Source organism: Bidens hawaiensis, unplaced genomic scaffold (assembly GCF_021521415.1).
Source record: "Bidens hawaiensis isolate Kalapana, Puna unplaced genomic scaffold, B.hawaiensis_p1.1 tig00023627_1, whole genome shotgun sequence".
NCBI lineage: Eukaryota > Viridiplantae > Streptophyta > Magnoliopsida > Asterales > Asteraceae > Bidens > Bidens hawaiensis.
Window position 1 is genome coordinate 123,215 of NW_027505035.1, and position 6,909 is coordinate 130,123.

General features: G+C 40.2%; 1 pseudogene; it reads right to left on the reverse strand.

Annotated features, from left to right (window-relative positions):
• Window positions 1-687: 687 nt before the first annotated feature.
• Window positions 688-1,430, reverse strand: LOC143610033 (putative gamma-glutamylcyclotransferase At3g02910 pseudogene; annotated as a pseudogene).
• Between the last annotated feature and the right edge of the window lie 5,479 nt (window positions 1,431-6,909).

Genomic DNA, 6,909 nt, shown 5'->3' on the forward strand with positions numbered 1-6,909 from the left:
AAATGAAGAACATTGAAGATGTATTTGTAAAGTTTCTTTTCTTTCCCGGCCTATTTCTCTGGATTTGTAAAGTTCTTAAGTGCTGACATAATTTGGTTAGAGATGCTCTTTAGACATATTCAGATGAGCCAAGATTTATACTAAGAAAGAAACATCGGTGAATTTCTTAACCGACCTTTTAAAAGGAAGATCAACACTTAGAGCATGTTTGAGATTAAGTTTGAAAACAACTAATTCGCTTATTGCGTTTTCAAAAAGCTAATAACTTAAAAAATTGTTTGGCATTCAAAAAAAAAAAAAAAATTATATTAACTTTTTGAAATGATTAAAAAGTAGTTTTCTAAAAGTCACAAATTTTTGCTTTTTATAATGGTTTTTAAAAAACATGCTTTTAGACCAGCTGAAAATTTGGTCTTTGAATGGATAAGAGAGAAACGCGCGTGTGTGAATTTAAAGGGGGTTACCCTCTTGTGAGTTTGAGGAGTAATGTTTTTACGGTGGGTCAGACTGCTTTAAAATCTAGTATTTAATGCAAAGTTATTAAACACGAGAAATCATATCTTGACAATCAAAACGTATTTTTACCATTTACATTTGATACTTTTCATTTCTTTTCACCTAAGCCTGTAAAGTTACATAATCAATTCTAACGAGTCATACATAATAGTATTATAGCCCAAAAATATTCACACACACGACACACATGCAATAGCAAATCAAATAAAAAAAATTCTAGTTACTAATCTTGTTTACAAAACAAACTAATAGCATCTCGAAAACTCACATCATTTGTTCTCAAATCCCTCTTAACATAATCTTTAGCTAACTCCTCAGTATAAGCCTCATACCCTTCTTCTCCACTCTTCCTCCACATCGCCTCCGCGAAACTCCGGTGTCCATAATACGCCTCCGCCTCAGTCACTCCACCATCTTCCGATCTCAAGGTGATCGGCAGCCTTTCATAATGTCCACGTGCAATACCTTCAAGCTCATCCTGTCTTATGAGACCCGAATCAGAGACTTCATATAACTCGCCTTTAACCCGGCGACGACTGCACCCGGGGAGGTTGAGCATGAAAGGGACGCCGAAAGGACCTAGAACGAGTGGGAACCGGAGATCGGTGACGTAAGAGCCGATGAAAACTGCGTCGTTGTGGGATATTAGGTCTTGCATTAATGAGTGATTACCGAAACCTCGTTTGAGAGTGCCGTATGAGAAGATTAAGGTTTTGTTTGGTTTGTGTGACATTGACATCGTGATTGGTTTTGATGGTTTGAACGGAAGCGTTGCCGAAAGAGATGAAGTGAAGAATGTGTGTTTTGTGGTTATGGATTCTTGAATCATTATCTTGTTTGTTACATAGACGTTACGGCATTTAGAAAAAAAAACATTTTATATGATATAAATATCTTTACATGGATGAGAACTAGCGACCTCATTTTTTTTTTAAATTTGGACATCACATACATAGCAAATTTCATGTAAATGCCTTTCTAAGCATAATTTATGTAACATCACGGGAATTTTGGGTCAAAAATGACAACTCTTCAAAGTTAAGGGACTAATCCTGTCAAATTCAAACTCCAAAGTTAAAAATGAAAAATCTGTTTTCTTGTCCTATCGCGCTACGCGATGGGGACAAGGGACAAGCCATCGCGTATCGCGATGGGGCTTGGTCAAACCTTCTGGAAGGGTCAACAGCGATACGCGATCGCTGGTTGAACCTACGTCATCGCGTATCGCGATGACATGTCCCGACACCTCTGGCACAAGACTGCCACGCGTCCACACGTGGCACACCTCTCGCCACGTGTCCCGACACGTGGCAACACGTGGCACATCATCCGCCACGTGTTAACACGTGGCACACCATCTGCCACGTAGCAACACGTGGCAGACCTACGTGGTGACGATGCAAAGCTACATCGCGCTACGCGATGGGTAACAAGGAGCCTATCGCGTATCGCGATAGGATCCAAATTTTTGCTTATAAATAGCATGTCCGGGGTCTTCACAATTCACACCAAACTCAGCTTACAACTCTCTCTCTAAATATCTCTCTAAACCTCAAAATTCGTGCCAATGATCCACCTCGAAAACCGTGCCCCGATTCCTCGATAAACGTAACATACCTTGATATTCGTACCACTCCACGACGACGTTCCGAGCAAGAAGGTGGTGTCGTTCTTACAACCAGGCGATCACCTCGAAGTGCGTGCTGAGAAGATTTGGTGTCTCGATTTGCGTGCCAAAGTGAAGTGGCGATCAAGATGAGTGTTGAAAAGGCTAAGCGGCGTAGAAGTGCTGCTCGAGTATCTAGGAAGTATTAAGCCGAAGAAAGGTAAGGCTTACTACCCGACTAAAATAATAATAAAATATTATAAAGGCCTAATGCCCTAAGTCGGAATTATACTCGATGTTTATAAAAAGAAAAGTAATATAACAAAGAAAAGCAATAATGAAAGAAATATGAAAGTATATATATATATGTGTGAATTATATATATAATTCTTTGTTATGATTATTATATAAGTAATAAGGATATTCTTATATGATAAAAGAAAAAGAATACGTTTCTTAGAAAAGAAGAAACGTCGGGTTTTTATAATAAACTAAAGGTTTATAAATATTGCTTTTAAAACTAAAGGTTTTAAAGTAAAAGAAATGAACTAAAGGTTCATCGAGGTAATAAGACTAAAGGTCTTAAGCCGGATTGTATATCCGACTAATAAAAGTTATACTCGTACTATAGGTGCGAGATAGCAAGAAAGATTACGCAAGGACGGTGTTGGAAACCGATCCCGATCAAAGGTGAATACGCCCCACTTTTACAAACTTGTTTTCAAATAAATAAACGTGTTATGTGTAAAACTTTACATGAGACTAAGTGTCTCCAAAAACATTATTAATAAGAGTAAAAGCCTAGCCCTCAGGCTGTAGTATACGTTTGTCTGGATCCTTACATATGTAGAAAAATGCGGTGGGCATATCGCACCACGCCTGGTCACGACCTCCAGCCACGATGGGCCGAACCAAAGTATGTTCGAGTGAGAATGACCTTGTGTATATTTATAGTACCTAAGTACGTCGGGACGCTGCGGTGTCTTGCTGGGGTGACCTAGGTAGAGACTCGAGTTTATAATAATGTTGTTTTAACTTTGTTATTCCTAATCCAAGATGGGCCGAGGCACGCGTAACCCTCTAGGGGTAACAAAGTAAAAGAAAATGTTTTCGCGTCAGCATATTCACCAGCATTTGTTGCTGACGTATTTTTATAACATTTTGCAGGTAACCAAGATTAGAGCTAAGGGACGAAGGCTCAAGAATCCGATGGCTCGGATAATTTTTGTTAAATGTTAATATAACTAAAATGGTGGTTTTGTAAACTTAAAACAAGTAAACACAAATGGAACTTGTTTCCATCTTTTGTAATGTAAATATTTTATAACTTCGATCCTTATATTTTATAAGTCTTCCGCTAATTAACCGTAACTCTGATTTATTTACAAATGTGGTACCAACTATCGAGTCACACGCCTAGGCCTAATATGGGGGTGTGACAGGTTGGTATCAGAGCCATCGATCTTAGCGAATTGGGTATCATAAAGCAATACCCAAGCTTCGATCCAAGCATAGGAAAATATTTTACTTGTTTATTTGAATAGGGATAAGATTGGCCGGTAACCCTTTCTTTCCCTCTTTATATTCTAAACCACCCATTAAAGATGTCGTATGAGAAGTTAATGGAGTATTATGATTGTGAAGCAAGAAGAGCAAGAAAATATTACAAATTCCCAAAAGACGTCATGGATGAAGATTACTTTGAGTCTTTCTTTCGCCGAGACCAATATATTGAACATCCCAAAACGGTGTACTTCCCCGGAACTGAACAATGCCCAATCAAACTACCCGATAGTCCGCCACCACCAAGAATCGAATCCTCAAGACACTCGAGCTATCATCCACCCTCAATGCCTATGTATCAACCAGCATACCCCTCGGAAATTCCCACCTACCAACCACCACAAGTACCACAATACTACCCAACCGGATATTTTCCAAATGCACACCCATCCTATACCTTCCTTTCAAACCGACCCATAAAGGAAGAACCAAAATCCCCATCCTTCGATTGGATGCAGTGCCACTCTGACCAGAGAAGGTGGCATACTGGAAGCTCTACCGCTCATGAAGTCAACTCATAACCCAACAATGGCGAAGGATCATCCCGTAAACCAAGAATGAGGGTGACGATGCCTTACGAGAGTTTCAAGATGCCTGCAATAATCAACGAACCCGCTCAGTATATGGAAGAGGAGGAGGAGCCTATTGAGGAAGAAGAGGAGGATCCCGAAGAGGAGGATCCTATGGAAGAAACCGAACCGGAAGACGAGCATCCCGACAACCCTAATGAGATATCAACATCCATTGATGGATCACTCACTTCCAACAATCCAAGTTACGGTTCTGTCGATCCGTATGTGCAGTATCTTGAGCAGTTAAGGAACCAAGCTTCATCAAGCTTCCCACCATTTCAAGGAAGGATTCCTTCAATTCAAGAACAAGCTGATGAGATTTGTGAGCAAAATCAAGCCGCCAAGACATACCTCTACCTTGCATCTGATCAGACTTACGTCCCGTATCCTGAACCGAGAAACCACTTCGAGATGGTGACGCTGGGTTACCGTGACCCACCGCCACAATATGGATACCCCGACGTTATTCCGCAGTCATACGAAGAACACCTGGATCGCGCGTTGCACGAGACTGATGACTGGAGGAAGAAGGTGGATGAAGAAGGGAAAAAGAAGAAGAAGATAGGAGAGAAGCTTCTTCACAAATGCAACAAACTGACGAGGGTTGTTAAGAAGTTTCTGAAGGACTGAGATGATGGTGGTGATGGAAAGAAAAGAAGAATGTGTGTGTAATGTAGTTTGCTTGTAATGTGTTGTATGGATAAGAAAATAAATATATATATACATCGGATATGAATGTATATATATAAGTGTGTTGTAATAATCCTTGTATATACCATGCAATGATGAAATAAAATGTGTGTAATAAAGAACATTTGTTAAATTTTAGATATAAAAGAATAAAAAGAAAAAGATAATATGTTTCAACGAAGTTATAACATTGAGGTTTCCTGAAAGGAATCCGAAAAACAAAAAGAAAAAGGAAAAGGACCTGAAAAAGAACAAGATGATCCAATTCCCGAAAAATTTATGGATCGAATTCAAAAGATGATTAAAGACGCCGTTAGAGAAGAATCAAAGGCTAGGTCTCAATCTCGTCAAACGAAACATTCTCACTCGGTTAATCCGTCCCGAAAATCTGTTTCTAAACCCCGCTCTAGACCTTCTCGTATGGATGAGAGTGTACATGAATCAAACACCGATGGAGGCGTTCGTCAAGAATTTAAGAGGCTTAAGATTGGTGGGTGTACGTTCAAGGACTTCAAGTATTATGGGCCGAAAGAATTCCACGGCGATAAGGGAGCCATCGCGACTGTTAGGTGGCTTGAAGAAATGGAAACGATCGTAATCACGAGCAAGTGTTCGGAAGAGGAGAAAATTCAATATTCCGCCCTGATGTTCAAAGGCGAAGTGCTAGAGTTGTCGAACACGCTAATCATGAGTAGAGGAAGGGAGGCAATGTATGGGTTGTCGTGGAGCGAGTTTAAGGAACTGTTAATGTCAAAATTCTGTCCGATGCATGAAACGGTTCAAATCCAAACCAAGTTCCTAGCTCACAAGGTCGTCGGAACGAACCTTCGTGAGTATAATACCAAATTCCACGAGTACTGCCGCTTGGTGCCCCAGCTGGTTACCCCGAAATCCAGCAAAGTTACACGCTATATATGGGGGCTACCGAGGGAAATTCGTGACATGGTGAGGTCGCACTTGCCTCAATCCGCTGACTCTGCGATGGAATTGGCCGGATACTTAATGGGCGGAATGATCCGCAATAAAGAAGAAGATAAGAAGGCCGTGTCGACGCAAGATACGAGGAAGGATGTAAATACCCGTTTCAAGGGTAAGGGAGTCGACCAACGAAGGTCGGGCTTCAACTCCGGCATCCCACAATGCAAAACTTGCAAGAAATACCATAGGGGTCGATGCCATCTAACTCCCCGTCCTTGTAAGTCATGTCACAAATTTAGCCACGCCACGGCCGATTGCTGGAAGAAGAAGATGACTTGCTACAACTGCAAGGAGATGGGACACTGTGACAATCGTCAATTTCAGGTTAACTCCGTTAACTCAACTCCGTCAATTCAAACTTAAGATCATTGAATCTATAAGGCACACCTCATTACATTTAAACTAGGGTTTAAATGACGCTTAACACTTACTACATGTGTAGTCTTTCGGGAATTGCACCGAAACGCAAACGAGTTGACGCAAACAATTGGTGAATAAATGAAAAACGTCAAAACAATAATTATGTGATAATTATGTGTTAGACTTATGTGTTATGTGATAACATTCTTATAAACATTAACTTAATGTGCTAGAACTAGTTAATTAAGCTAGAAAAGTAACATTTGGAAGTTAAGGGACCAAAGTGTATTATATTATTATTATTAATATTAACCTAAACCCTAACCTCCTTCTCTCCCTCCCCAAAACCGACGGCAGCTACCCCCCCCCTCTCTTTACGATCGGCTCACACACACACACATATTGCTTGGTTTTTGATCTTGGGTTTCACAATTGAGGCATCCTACACCCGATTCTAGTCATCTTCTACCTTCCCCTTGCTTATTTTTGTGCTTTGGAAGGTATAATTATAAACCCTAGAATCTGGAAATTATATACATGATGTTCATATGTCTTGTTTTGATTGAAAGATGTATTGATTGTTGAATTGATAGCTAGTATTGGTGTTATTGCATGTTAATCGTT